We start from the raw sequence: 14,622 nt of genomic DNA, 5'->3' as shown, positions 1-14,622 counted from the left end.
CTATATGATTTCTAAGCGGAATATCGCCCAATTGTGGGGAGCGGAGCAGCCCCCCTCCTTGGAAGGATGGGAAAACAATTTAGATTGGTGTATGTTCAGGGAAAAAAACACGTATATTGTGAGGGGATGCCCTTGGAAATGGTCTTTGATTTGGGGGCCATGGAACAGTTACAGAGGGAAAATTTGCACACCACCCATAGACGTTGTCCCTGATGATTCCCCCTCTCCGTGAAGTTCCGATGTAATTTTGAGTTTTGTATATCCGGTTACCCCTCGATGTATACTCGGCTGCAGTGATTGATGTAATGTACATTTTTGCGGATGTATGTTTCAATAAAAAGAAATATTAAAAAAATAAGTGAATATCAACTTGTGTGCTGTGGTACTAAGCCCTCAACGCCAAAGCTGCTAATATTGTGCTTTTCCTGAAGATCACGATTTCGGTGTTCAGCTTCAGACTGTTGGTCTTCATCTAGTATGCAGTGTCAGTCAAGCAGGCATTGAACTTGATCTGGTTATTGGGCATCTTGTTTGTGAGGGACATAATTAGTTGAGTGTCATCAGCATAGGATATTGATGTTGTGAAAGTAGATAATGCTGGTTGGAGGGATCATGTATGCATTAAAGATGGTCAGGATCAGCAACGATTCTTGCATAACTCTACAGATGAGGTCACATGAGGCTGACTAACCTGGTCCTTTCAGTCATAAAGGAGCAGATCCATTGGAGTGTGAGTCCCTGGATCTCGATGTTGTGTAGGCATTAGATCAGAATGGGGTGGGAAGTCATGTCAAACAGTGTGAATGCATTCAGGAAGATGAAAGCTGTCTTCTTTTATCTATATAGAGTCATGCAGATGTAATTAGTGGTGCTGATGTGGGCAGTTTTCGTGCTGTGCTTTGGTCTGAAACCTGACTGAGTCATGTTGAGGATTTGGTGGTTGTTGAGATATTCAGTGAAGTGTTTTTTGATGATTTTCCTTGGTGGGAAAGGGCAGGACGGAGATATGTAGCTGGCTAGCATTGAAGGGTTGGTGGAGGGTTTTTACAGCAATGGGAGGGCAGTTGTGCGTTTAAAAGTGTCTGGGAAGGTCACAGAAGAGGTGGAGGTATTCAGAATAGGTGTGTACATGGTGCTGATAATTTGCAGTCCTCTCAAGTAGGCATGGCAGGGGACCAATAGGACCCTTGAGTCGATGAACATCATGGTGGTGGTAGCGGTTACCGTTGGGGTGATGACGGACCATGTGGTTAGCATTGGTTCTTCAGTAGGATTGAGAGGCATTTGGCAAGGGCTATCGGGCGAGATTATGGGTTGAAGTTGCTGTAAGTAAAGTGGTTTTGTTGCTGAAGAATTGAGGGAGATTGTTGCAGTGCACCTGCTAGGGTGTGATCGAGTTGGAGATGGCCATTGGAGAAGTAAAAGGCTTCACAATGGCAAAAAATGTCTTTGCTTTTGTGAGGGCAGATTTAAATGTGCTCCTGTCTGCATAATCCTGGCTCATTCTCCATTTGTGCGCTAGTAGTTTGCAGTGGTGTTTCATCAGTCTGAGTTCCTCAGTGTATACCAACTGGCTTGAGGTCTAGATCATGTTATATTGTTGTGTTTGAGGGGGTACAGGGAGTAAGAGCAGGAGGTGATACAATCGTTGAAATTCTTGATGGTATTGGGGAGGTTGTGGCTGTGTTTATTGTGGTGGGTGTTGAGATCGGTGTTCCAGTTCATGTCAGGGATGCTGTTCCAGTTTTGTTGAGCTGTATTAGCGGTGGTGTGAGTGCGTTGGACCAGGACGGAAATACTGAACGTGATAAGTGTGTGGTCTGTCCAAGAGATGGCATGATTCAGAAAAGGGGGTGGTGATGAACAGAGTGTCTGAATTAAGCAGACCACTCTTACCCAGTCCAAAGATCAGGGCTTGATCCATCACCGTTATTTAGCTCACTGCCCCATCCCAGCTCAGAACCTGGCTATATGCAAATTAGTCTGTCCCTGGCCCAGTGCATCATGGGAACAGGGCAGACCAAACTACCAAGCTAATTCTTCACCAGAAAGGAGAAAAGCTTCCGGGGACCGGTTTCTGGCATTTCAGCCGTCGTCGGCCCGGCTTGCTTGAATCCTGATGGAGCAGTGAGCAAGGGACTCATGTCTGAGTATACCCTGGAACACCTATAGTGGCCAAAAACGATTCAGAAAAGGGGGTGGTGATGAACAGAGTGTCTGAATTAAGCACACCACTCTTACCTAGTCCAAAGATCAGGGCTTGAGCCATCACCGTTATTTAGCTCACTGCCCCATCCCAGCTCAGAACCTGGCTATATGCAAATTAGTCTGTCCCTGGCCCAGTGCATCATGGGAACAGGGCAGACCAAACTACCAAGCCAATTCTTCACCAGAAAGGAGACAAGCTTCCGGGGACCGGTTTCTGGCATTTCAGCCGTCGTCGGCCCGGCTTGCTTGAATCCTGATGGAGCAGTGAGCAAGGGACTCATGTCTGAGAATACCCTGCCACACCTATAGTGGCCAAAAACGATTCAGAAAAGGGGGTGGTGATGAACAGAGTGTCTGAATTAAGCAGACCACTCTTACCCAGTCCAAAGATCAGGGCTTGATCCATCACTGTTATTTAGCTCACTGCCCCATCCTAGCTCAGAACCTGGCTATATGCAAATTAGTCTGCCCTGGCCCAGTGCATCATGGGAACAGGGCAGACCAAACTACCAAGCCAATTCTTCACCAGAAAGGAGACAAGCTTCCGGGGACCGGTTTCTGGCATTTCAGCCGTTGTCGGCCCGGCTTGCTTGAATCCTGATGGAGCAGTGAGCAAGGGACTCATGTCTGAGTATACCCTGCCACACCTATAGTGGCCAAAAACGATTCAGAAAAGGGGGTGGTGATGAACAGAGTGTCTGAATTAAGCAGACCACTCTTACCCAGTCCAAAGATCAGGGCTTGATCCATCACCGTTATTTAGCTCACTGCCCCATCCCAGCTCAGAACCTGGCTATATGAAAATTAGTCTGTCCCTGGCCCAGTGCATCATGGGAACAGGGCAGACCAAACTACCAAGCCAATTCTTCACCAGAAAGGAGACAAGCTTCCGGGGACCGGTTTCTGGCATTTCAGCCGTCGTCGGCCCGGCTTGCTTGAATCCTGATGGAGCAGTGAGCAAGGGACTCATGTCTGAGTATACCCTGCCACACCTATAGTGGCCAAAAACGATTCAGAAAAGGGGGTGGTGATGAACAGAGTGTCTGAATTAAGCAGACCACTCTTACCCAGTCCAAAGATCAGGGCTTGATCCATCACTGTTATTTAGCTCACTGCCCCATCCTAGCTCAGAACCTGGCTATATGCAAATTAGTCTGCCCTGGCCCAGTGCATCATGGGAACAGGGCAGACCAAACTACCAAGCCAATTCTTCACCAGAAAGGAGACAAGCTTCCGGGGACCGGTTTCTGGCATTTCAGCCGTTGTCGGCCCGGCTTGCTTGAATCCTGATGGAGCAGTGAGCAAGGGACTCATGTCTGAGTATACCCTGCCACACCTATAGTGGCCAAAAACGATTCAGAAAAGGGGATGGTGATGAACAGAGTGTCTGAATTAAGCAGACCACTCTTACCCAGTCCAAAGATCAGGGCTTGATCCATCACCGTTATTTAGCTCACTGCCCCATCCCAGCTCAGAACCTGGCTATATGAAAATTAGTCTGTCCCTGGCCCAGTGCATCATGGGAACAGGGCAGACCAAACTACCAAGCCAATTCTTCACCAGAAAGGAGACAAGCTTCCGGGGACCGGTTTCTGGCATTTCAGCCGTCGTCGGCCCGGCTTGCTTGAATCCTGATGGAGCAGTGAGCAAGGGACTCATGTCTGAGTATACCCTGCCACACCTATAGTGGCCAAAAACGATTCAGAAAAGGGGGTGGTGATGAACAGAGTGTCTGAATTAAGCAGACCACTCTTACCCAGTCCAAAGATCAGGGCTTGATCCATCACCGTTATTTAGCTCACTGCCCCATCCCAGCTCAGAACCTGGCTATATGCAAATTAGTCTGTCCCTGGCCCAGTGCATCATGGGAAGCCTGTTTCCTTCCCAGTATAAGAATTGGCTTGGTAGTTTGGTTCACCCCCTTTTCTGAATCAAGAGATGGCATGGGCTTGTCAACTCTGATATTGTCAGAGGTGACGTTATGGAGTCTAATATGTGTCCATCGATGGGGGTAGGTCTCACTACTCTTTGGATGAGTCCCAGGCTTCCAAGGTCTTCTATCAGTGCTTTTGAGTATGGGTGGGCTGAACTCGCAGAACTTTACGCCATCAAATTCTGCAGAGTTACAGTAAAGCTCCTCAAAATTCTGCGGAATTTCACCAATGGGCAAAACAATATGCAGCTTGAGCTGCAATTTATCATAGGAAGCGCGAGCAGCACTGAAAATCAGCACGAACAGCAACATGCATTGCGCAAGAGGGGTGCTGACATTTGAGTTTATTTTGCTGCTGCTCGTGTAGAAAATCTACTCGAATGACAGCCCTCTGACCATTCCCGAATAGTGACGACTGCTGGCAGATGCTGGTGACTGCCCACATTAGAAAATCGTACTAGGGGATGCCAAATCTTGTTTGTACTTGCTAGTTCGTATATTTTGGACCCTCATTAGAGAAAATGCTGCCGTGCGGCTATTGGCGAAATTTGTCCAGAACCCTGCTTTAAAAAGTAACACAGAGTGGCCAAAATTTCACCAATTCCACAGGCAGAACAGAATATTTCATGTACCTCCACTTTTGGGTTGGAGTTGGCGTGGTCTTCCAGGTAGAAGTTCAGGTCTCCAAGTAGGATGTAATTGCTAGCATCGAGGGTGAGTGTTGTAACTAAGTCGATATTGTGTCAGTGAAGATGTTGGATGGTCCCGTTGGTCTGTGGAAGATAGTGCCAGTTAGGGTGAAGTTAGTCATCACATGGAGCTTGAACAAGTGTTACATTTTGGAGGATGACGGGTTCGTGAAGGTAGTACAGATGGTGATGTTCTTGTGGATGAGGGCAACTCCACCTCCAAGCTTGTGAAATCTGCCTTGCTTACACTTTTGTAGCAGAGTGGGGTGGCTCTGGCAATGTCAGGAGCTAATGCGGAGTTCATCCAGGTTTCCACAAGGAAAAGTAGGTCTGGGGCATTGCTGTGCAGTAAGTCCTAGATTTTCGTGACATGTTTGGTAAGTGAAGGACACACAGTTGATGGACTGAACGCAGAACAAATCAAAACATTCACCCCCAGTCAAGAGATATGGATCTGGGTAAAATCCATCCTTCTTTTGCTAACCATGCCACCCCAGACCTGGCCAAATGCAAATCAGTGTTGACCCTGTGACTCTTGCGAACAGTCCAGCCCAAACTGGCATGCCAGGTCCTCCCTGGACTGGAAACAAGCATCCTAGTTCCGGTTTCGGTGTTTCACCCCCCATCAGCCATGATAGCTTAAATCCAGTGGCACAGTGAGCCCGGGACCCACATCTGGGCATATCCGGTGCACTTAGGGCAAGAAGGCAAAAGACAGTTGATGGTTGTAATGAAGAACAAATCAAAACATTCAGCCCCAGTCAAGAGATCTGGATTCGCAGTTCGGGTGGACTGTTCCCATTGGGGGTAGCGTCAAGACTTGAATGGCATGAGGAGCAAGAAAACGATGGATTTAGGTCCAGATCTCTGTACTGGGGTGAATGTATGACATTGTTCTGCATTCTGTCCATCAATTGTTCGTTTTGCATTTGTCACCCGAGTGTGATGGGTATGCCCAGATGTGGGTCCCGCGCTCTCCATGCCACTGGAATAAAGTTATCCTGGCTGATGAGGGGTGAAACTCTGAAACCGGTCCTAGGATGCTTGATTCCAGTCCAGGGAAGACCTGACCTAGCAGTTCGGGCTTGATTTTTCCCCTTGGGGACAGGGTCAAGACTAATTTGCATATTGCTGGGCTCAAACTGGAATGTCCATCAATTGTTCTTTTTGCATGTATGGCAAGTGAGCGAATATTGGGAAGCATGTATGCGGGTACAGAGTGTTGTTTGGGTGTTTGCAGGACTTGTTGAGTGCGAGAGAGTGGGGTATTGGGTGCGGTGATTGTTGGGTATGAGTATGAGCATGAAAACTTGCAGGAAGCACCGGAGATTGTTCCCTCTGTGTTCTGTGTTGCGGCAAGGTAAGGCAGCAGCATTTGGAGTGGCAGCTGGAATTGAGAGCATGGAGAGTTCAGGGGGTAGCAGTGGAGGACCAGGGTTTCTGGTGCTGGAAACGGTCCAGGCATGGATGGGCACAGACAGACTTGCCTTGGCACGTCCACTGCAATAGTACACTGCACGTTTGAGCTGTGGCTGCCATTAAGTAGGTCCTGGGAGTGGAGAGGAATGATGTCACTTTCTGGGCTGATGGATGCAAGAACAAATGGTCCCCTTGTCTGTATAATGATAGATACATGCAAAGATAGCCACTTATTGACTGAAGTTGAGCCTACAACATCCATGTGTGACACAGGCTTTCAAACAAAAATTCAAGCATTTGCTTTTCAGCCACATCATTTATGAGTGATGCCGAAGTTCCTTTTATATTAGCCCAGTACTGCAAAAACAAGTCTTCGGCATACATGAAAGATTTTCTGCATGCTTTTCCTCTTTGCTATTGAAATTCTAGCATCAGTACCAGAACATGTTAAGGGCCAGATTCACAAATGTAACCTACCATGTTAAGGAAGGTTACACATTTTAGTAAGTTTACTACTTCTCAGTATTCGCAAACTGCACTTTTGTAATATCGTAGTAGCGTAATTATTTGTAGTAAGCCCAGTACTACACATGGCCAACCAATGGCACTACAACACCTTCCCATTACAAATAGTGAAGGAAGGCACTTACTACAAAAGTGTAAGTTACCACAAATGTGCAGTTTGTGAATACCAAAAAATTGTAACTTGTCTCAAAAGTGTAAGTTACTACAAAAGTGCAGTTTGTGAATGACACTAAGTAGTAGGTTTTGTAGTACCATGATTTGCACTACAAATCACAGTTTCTGAATCAGGCACCACTGGGAGCACAAAATCGTAAACATTCAGTACAGTTCGAAATAATCTTGATTGACATAGCATTGACCAAAAGTAGAGAAGTTACCCATAAACTTGCACTCTCTGCCCTTTTCATTCTGAGACGCTCATCATGCCATGCCACTGTATTACCTAGTTACGATGATGGCCAAGGTGGTGCTGCCATTTTCAGATGTACTCTACTGCACTTCCACTAGCAGAACATGCGTGATGAACTGGGGCTTTGTACAGCTAAGACTGTGCTTGTTCAATCATCACATGCTTCTCTGTGTCGCTTGGGTGGGACTCGGTATCAGCATGGTGTGTCAAACATCTCCCAGTGTTCACTTATGATGATGAGGAAGAGGAATGTAGACTGTTGTTTTCATTTGATAAGGATCTGGAACAGCATCCTAATCAACATCAGAGCTGCCACGCCCATCTACAGTTCAAAAAGAAATGACGTACCCACCCAGAAAGAAGCACGAACACTACCTCTCTGCCTGATAAGATAAACCACTCATGAATATCCTGCTGCATAGTCAACAATCTTGAACTGTAAGTCAGGGTTCCCGCCCCTGCGCAGCACTCCTTGCTCTCAAGCTAGGGAAGCACTATGTAATAACCTATATATACAAACATCATCATAAAAACGATGCTCTACGGGACTGGGAGATGTGAGCAATGTAGTGTTTGTGCACAGCCATACCACATTCTGCTTCCCTGAAGCTGACATCCCAGAGGACTGTAAGTCTGAGTCCTCAGGCACAACCTCCTGTGTCAGGTGGACTGGTCCACATTTGGTTTCAATTACTGAAATCTTAGCACTGCAATGTGTCCTCTTGTTTTTCACATCTGGGAATGTCACAAACGAGACAGCCATCGGACATCTGTATGCAGCAGAAGCTGATGATGATCACTATCCATGGACTGACAAAGCTGTTTAAAAAGCCTTGAATTTAGTGACCTAGCTTTGATAAAATTTACAATTTTGACTGACTCATTCAATACCTTTTTTTTATTTCCTCTGGTATCTTCTTAGTGGCTAATGATTCTCGATGAATCCAACAATGAGGCCATACAACTGAAGGGTTAATTTCCTTTTTTCGTGCTACAAATCCAGTTAGTCTCCCAGACATTGTACGTGCCCCAACTGTGCTGATTCCTATGCATTTGGACCACTAAATTCCATTTAATGTCAGAAAGTCATTGAAACTGCTGAAGACCTCTTCAGCAGTGGTATGTAACAAATAGTGGCAGAACAGTAAATCTTCAATAATGTTCCCCTCAAAATCGTATCTAACATAGCACAGGAGATGAGATGTATTTGCTATGTCTGTATTTTCATCTACTTGCATCCTATAATGCAGACTTTTACAAATTGTTTCGATCAACTGTTCTTTTATGTTGTCTGAAATTTTGTCAATTCACTTTTTTACAGTGTTGTTAGATAATGGCACCACATGTAAATCCTTTGCTGCTTTTTCTCTACCCATTGCTGTCACCATGGCTTGAGCAGCAGGTACTATTAGTTCTACAGCAATTGTATGAGGTTTTCCAGCTTTTGCTATGAGCATGGACACTTCATATGAAGAATTCAGAGCATTTTCATTAACAGATCCTGTCGCTGTTTTCTTAATTATTTTTCTACTTTTTAGGAGCTCTTGCTCTTTATTCTTGAAGAATTCTATGGATTTAGTCGCATGTTCTTTATGCTTAGTTTCCAAGTGTCTTCGTAATTTAGAAGGTTTTATGTTATGTTATGTTATGTTAAGCTGTTTTGTAACGCGCTCAATTACTGCCGGAGTATCCTGGCGCGAAGAAGAAAAAAACAGATAAGCAGCCAACACTTACACAGAAAACAGAAGGCTAGAAGGCCAGTCGAAACAGATGGGTTTTCAGCGCTTTTTTAAAGGAAGCAAAATTCAAGGTAGCACGCAGAGATAAAGGAAGCTCATTCCAGGCCGTAGCGGCCTTCACCGCCACTGACTGCCCTCCCAACTGGACACGCCGGAAGTGGGGAACCTGCAGCAGATGTTGCGCGGCAGAGCGCGGGGATCGATTGGGAGAGTAACGACTAAATCGTTTCATCAGGTAGGCGGGTCCTTGCCCATTATTAGCTTTATGAGCCAGAGTCAAAAATTTAAAAATAATCCTTTGAGGAACTGGCAACCAATGCAAACTCTGCAGGTGATTCCTTACGCTTAGCCGGCTGGAAATATTACCTAGCAGTCTGGCGGTCGCGTTTTGAATCACCTGGAGACGCCTCACCATGTAAGCCGGGGAACCACTCAGCAAGGCGTTGGCATAGTCGAGACGCGAGAGGATTAAAGCTCTCGCTACTGACTCTCTTGCTGAGGCAGGAAGATAAGGGAAGAACTTCCGAAGCGCTTTAAGGGTCCCGAAACAGCCTCCAGTCAGCTTCTTGATATGCCCCTTGAACCGGAGGTCTTCACCAAACCAGACCCCCAAGTTTTTAGCGAGGACATTAACTGAGCAGGGCATCGGGAAACCAGACGGCCAAAGTGATTCTCTGAAGTTAGGGGGGAATTGACCGTAGAGTAGAATTTCCGTCTTATCCTCATTACACTTCGGTTGTGAGGAAGCTAACCAACTGAAGACTGAGGACAGACAGGTCTGAATCCGCTCTGTGTCTAAGACAGCACTTGGCCAGGTGAACAACAGCTGCGTGTCATCAGCATAGGCAATAATTTTGGCCCCCAGTTGTTCAGCTAGCTCTATCAGGGGGGTCAGATAAACATTGAAAAGCAGAGGGCTCAGTGTGGAGCCCTGACGGACCCCTGTCGAGAGAGGCTTAGCCAAAGATGAAAAAGGAGGAAGCCAGACCTGCTGGGATCTAGACGAAAGAAAGGAGCTCAGCCAGTCTAGAGCGAGGCCGGAGACCCCAATATCAGCAAGCCGAGCGAGAAGGCGTTGGTGAGGCACCGTGTCAAACGCGGCAGAGAGGTCCAATAGAATTAGAGCCGCCTCATTTGACAATATTTCATAACATAGCATGCATTGTGGTTGCAGTTCATGTACTAAACCTGAACATGTGAAACCCATTAGTAAATATTCACCATCGTATTTGCAACACTTCCTTTTCTTTTCACTTAAATCACTTTGTTTTGAGCATGATTGCCCATCATTGATTTTTTCAGTGACTTTCCGCTTAAGGTTAAGCCAGTGATCCATCTTCCTTTTGTTTAGGATACAAATGACAAGTATACTTCACAACAGGTTATGGAATTAATTTCTATTAAAGTTATTTCGTGGGACACGTAGTAGACCTTCACTACTTTACCTACTACAGGTTTCCATCATCAGATGTTTCCGGACTACATATGCGTTGACGTTTAGAGATGAACACTGTATTAGCACTGCTGAAAAGACAGAGGACACTGGCAAATCAAATGAATGGATATGAGAATCTTATGTACGCTGTTACAAGATAATTCCATTTGCTCAGTTTAATTAAACATAGCTCATTCATTTGGCCTCCATTGTGGAAGCAGTCCATTGTTGATTGCACGGAGAGATTCGCACAATAGTATGGGATATTTTGATCAGGGTTGGATTTAAGCGAGAACACTTCAGAAAGTCATTTTGTCTGCTACACACTGACCGTAACTGTGTTGAGGTTGAGATTCAATTTACACCTGAGTGTCACAGAAGTTTCCTGTGTGGTTCCTGGCAGCCATGGGACATGGCATGAGTAGCATTGAGAACAGTTAAATGCATACACATACATGCCAACATTTTAGAAGAGGAAAGTGAGTTATTTAAAAAATGTTTGGAAGAATGTATTTCCTCCATTTTCTTCAATTGAAGGAGAGGCAATTTTAGGAGGGAGACAGCCTGAATTGTGTCCATTGGCATGGCCATGTATGCATACAGTGGTATTATTTAGTGGTGTAAGGCTCCTGCTCTCAGCCATAGCAGCACTCTATATTCTCATTTCAGAGGCTACTAGTGATGAACTTTCCTTGCAGAAACAGATTGAATGACTGGATTATTAGCATGTTTACCTATTCACCGTTTAAAAAGGTCTAAAAATATTATACATTATGAAGCATTTTATAAAAAAGACATGCCCCAAGAAGCAACCAATGTTGTGAAAATTCCAGCAAGATAGTGCACAAGTTAATGAGTCCAGTGTATAGAGCAAATTCAAGGCCTGTATTAGGAGTTCATCATGGAAGAGCAAGAGATAGCTAGATGGTATCTGCACAGAAGGCATATTACTTCAGCAAGATCATGAAACAATGCTATTCCAGTTACCGAAACACCTGTTAGGCATAATCTTTAGTCACAGACAGTAGAACAACATTTTACGCCCAATGGGTGAGCAGTGCAGTTAAGGCATATTTCAGAGAGGCCTTGCATGTCACCTGACGAGACACTCTCCTGTTAAGGTGCCCACTGCCTCCATCCCCTGCCAACAACAAACCACAAATGCTACACAGTGTCTATTAAGTGGTCCTGATAAGGGAGCATATTCCACAACCATTCAGGCATAAATAAATAGGATTTTTACACAGGGGAAGCTCGTAGCTCCCTGAAGACCCTAGCGACTGGTTCCTCCATGTTCAGACCGGTGAACCTTCATACAGTTTCTTTTTTAAGAGTTTTATATAGAGCAAACTAGACCGGAGGATATCAGGTATCAGAGCGCTTTACATGACCGCCAGTTTAGTTACAGTTGGACACATTCATTTTGGTTAGGCACGGGGAAATTAGTTGATTTGCCCAGAATCACAGGATGTTGAGCATCCCTGCTGAGACTCAAACCCTGTTCACCAGCTTCGAGGTCAACCCTCTAGCCGTAAGGCTACGGGATCCAGAACTTTCAAATGGGGCCCACTTGAGAAAGCTGCCGAGTTATCTAATGCCACAAGAAGCAAGTCGTAACCAGCCCAGGCCCTACAGCCATTCTGGGACCTGAGTGTCGGCTGCCATCATACAGATAGGCTTATTTCTCACGGAACTCAAAGTATTAGTGGCTAGAAAGCCACAACCTGCCTAAGGTGTCATACCAAGCGTGGTTCCACCTGACTGTTTGCTGTTCTTTTATTTGAAGTCCACTCCTAGTGTTCCCATCTATCCATTGAGGCCCTGCACGTGAACCTCTTTGCGGCAGACAATCTCTCCAGATGCTGCGCCCATTCCCTTCAAGGCCAGAGCCCTCACGGCACCTTTCGCACAAGGGTAGATGCCCTCAAAACACACTCTACCGGGCAGTGATAACATCGTCACACCAACAACACTCTGCCCAGGGGCAGTCAGTGTGCTCACAGCACCCTCCTTTAACAGATTTCGTGGCTTACTCTTCAGCAAACCTTTTGGGTGACACGATCCCTTTACTTGCTATCACTTCATCTAACACCATTGCCCTTAACAGTACACTTCGTCCAACTCCCAGAGAGTGCCATTTCCTAAAAACAAGAATGCAACAGCCGCCCCCCAAAAAATGACAACATCCCACCATCAGATGTGAGCGCTTATCTCAAGGCTCCCCAGATCCCACTCAGACTCTTGCCTCTACTTTCACTACACCTGACCCCCAAACAAAGCCTTTCTTGCCCTGCCCTCACTTACTGTGTCCCTCCCTTTTTTCATTAGCCCAGCTTTTCACACTCTTTTGTCAGTCTCTTGATTACTCTTCTCACTCTTTGGCTTTCAATTTTATTGTAATTTCCCTTGTCGTTTTTTACGGTGACTCCCTCAGTGCCACACTATTTCTATGGCACAAAATCCTGCATTCTCTCCTTCGTCTTTTCTCTCTCCAAAGTTTAAAAACCATCCTTCTGGAGTCTTTGTACAAAACACACACACAGGCATGCACACACGCATGCACACACTCTCTCTCTCCACTCTCTCCCCTCACTTTGAAGACACGTTTGGCATGGCCTTGAGTGAATGTGCATGCCAGTGTGATTGCCCAAATTTACCTAGGAAAGGTCAAAGGGGGTGAGCTTTGTACCGTATAATTATTGAAGAATTTACAAAAAAAACTCAGGACCTGCTTCCTGAACTGACCTTCCGCAGGGTTTCTTCTAAGAAGGTAGCGATGTGTATAACTTTAAATCATCCAAATGGTGCATCTCACCAATTTACCCAGATCACACATCTAAACTGCTATCGTTCCCTACCATGTTCATATTTCAGTTTTTCCAAATTAGAAATGCACAATCAGTGCATATAAAAAATTGTTATTCGTTACATAACTGTAAATGAATACCTTGCGTAATAACAATATTTGAAGACATCTTCCATTTGTTTATCTTTTAAGGCAGTAAACTGTTTGAGGGGAATTTGAGTGCTCAAAGACTATTACTTTCAGGTAACAGGCTGGCACAGCACAGTTCAACAATCTGCGGGGGATTCATTATTGCTCTGCTGCATTCAGCTTCAAGATCGGGGAAGAAAATAAATGAACCTTTCCGTGTAAATGACCCTTACATGTGGATTACATTTTTCCCATTTTCCTTGTTCAAGCATGCGCGCTCTTTTACCGTAAATGCTGGTGAACGCACACAAATTAAACATTAACATCCAGTTCCAGCCAGAGAAGAGCCCTCCTGCCCGTTCGACGTGCTCCAGTGTGGTAATTTAGCAATGATTAGGTTAAGCATTAGCAGAAGACATCTTGTATTTAGAGACTATCTTGTCCGTTTTACGGAATCCATTTTGTATTTCTGTCGGCCATTTTGTTTGCCGTGTTCTCTGTCCTACCTTCCTGTCAACTGCTCTTGAAATCTGCCAAGAGACAAGATATATTTATCCTCTTCTGCTTTGCACATGCTCAGTTGAGCATGCAGCTGTCTCCAACTTGTAACTGTCAAGATGTGTCCACCAGAATTAGCTAACTGTCAGCCCTTCCCACTTGTTGTTAGCAAACTCTCTGTATGACCTTATATGTATTTGAAACCAACACTGTGTGCCTTGTATCGCCTTCATTTCAGCCCCTGTGTGGGTATAAAAGGACCAAGCTCCTTCCAGTCAGTGTGCTACCTCATACTCTACCAAATGATGTTGTGTGAATGTAGTTACACCTCATGAGGTTTAATAAACTCTGTCTTTTCTATTCCAGTTTCTGTGCCAACGTCTTATTATTGGTCTAAGGACTCTAAGCAGAGAAGGGTGAATCCCTTTCACTAGTAGGCCTGGCTGCGGCTTGTACCACAAATTGGCGCTTCCAACATGGGGCTCATAGGCGACTCGGATGCCCGAAGGACTGGTCGAGACGAAGGATTGGAATCCCGCTTTGAACGTGATCACTGCCGGAGGAGACCCGAGTCTTGGCATCCACGGCGTTTCCCCTTTCTTTCTGATCTGACCATCCAGGTGGCGCCGGTGCTCGACTGAGATCTCTTCTGTTGTTTCGCTGTGCAGTGACCGTTTGGTCGATTTGAGAACTTGGCAGTAGGAACCTGGACACCATTTGATTGGTAAGAGCAGTTTTGCGGCACTTGCTGTAAGTTTGACGCCTTGGATTGGTAAGGTAATTTAGAAACGCTTACTGTAGCATTTGTATATGGAATTGGCTAAATATTGAA

The sequence above is a fragment of the Lissotriton helveticus genome, chromosome 12 (assembly GCF_964261635.1).
Source record: "Lissotriton helveticus chromosome 12, aLisHel1.1, whole genome shotgun sequence".
NCBI classification, from domain to species: domain Eukaryota; kingdom Metazoa; phylum Chordata; class Amphibia; order Caudata; family Salamandridae; genus Lissotriton; species Lissotriton helveticus.
The sequence above is the reverse complement of the archived record's forward strand: the minus strand, read 5'-3'. Positions refer to the sequence as shown.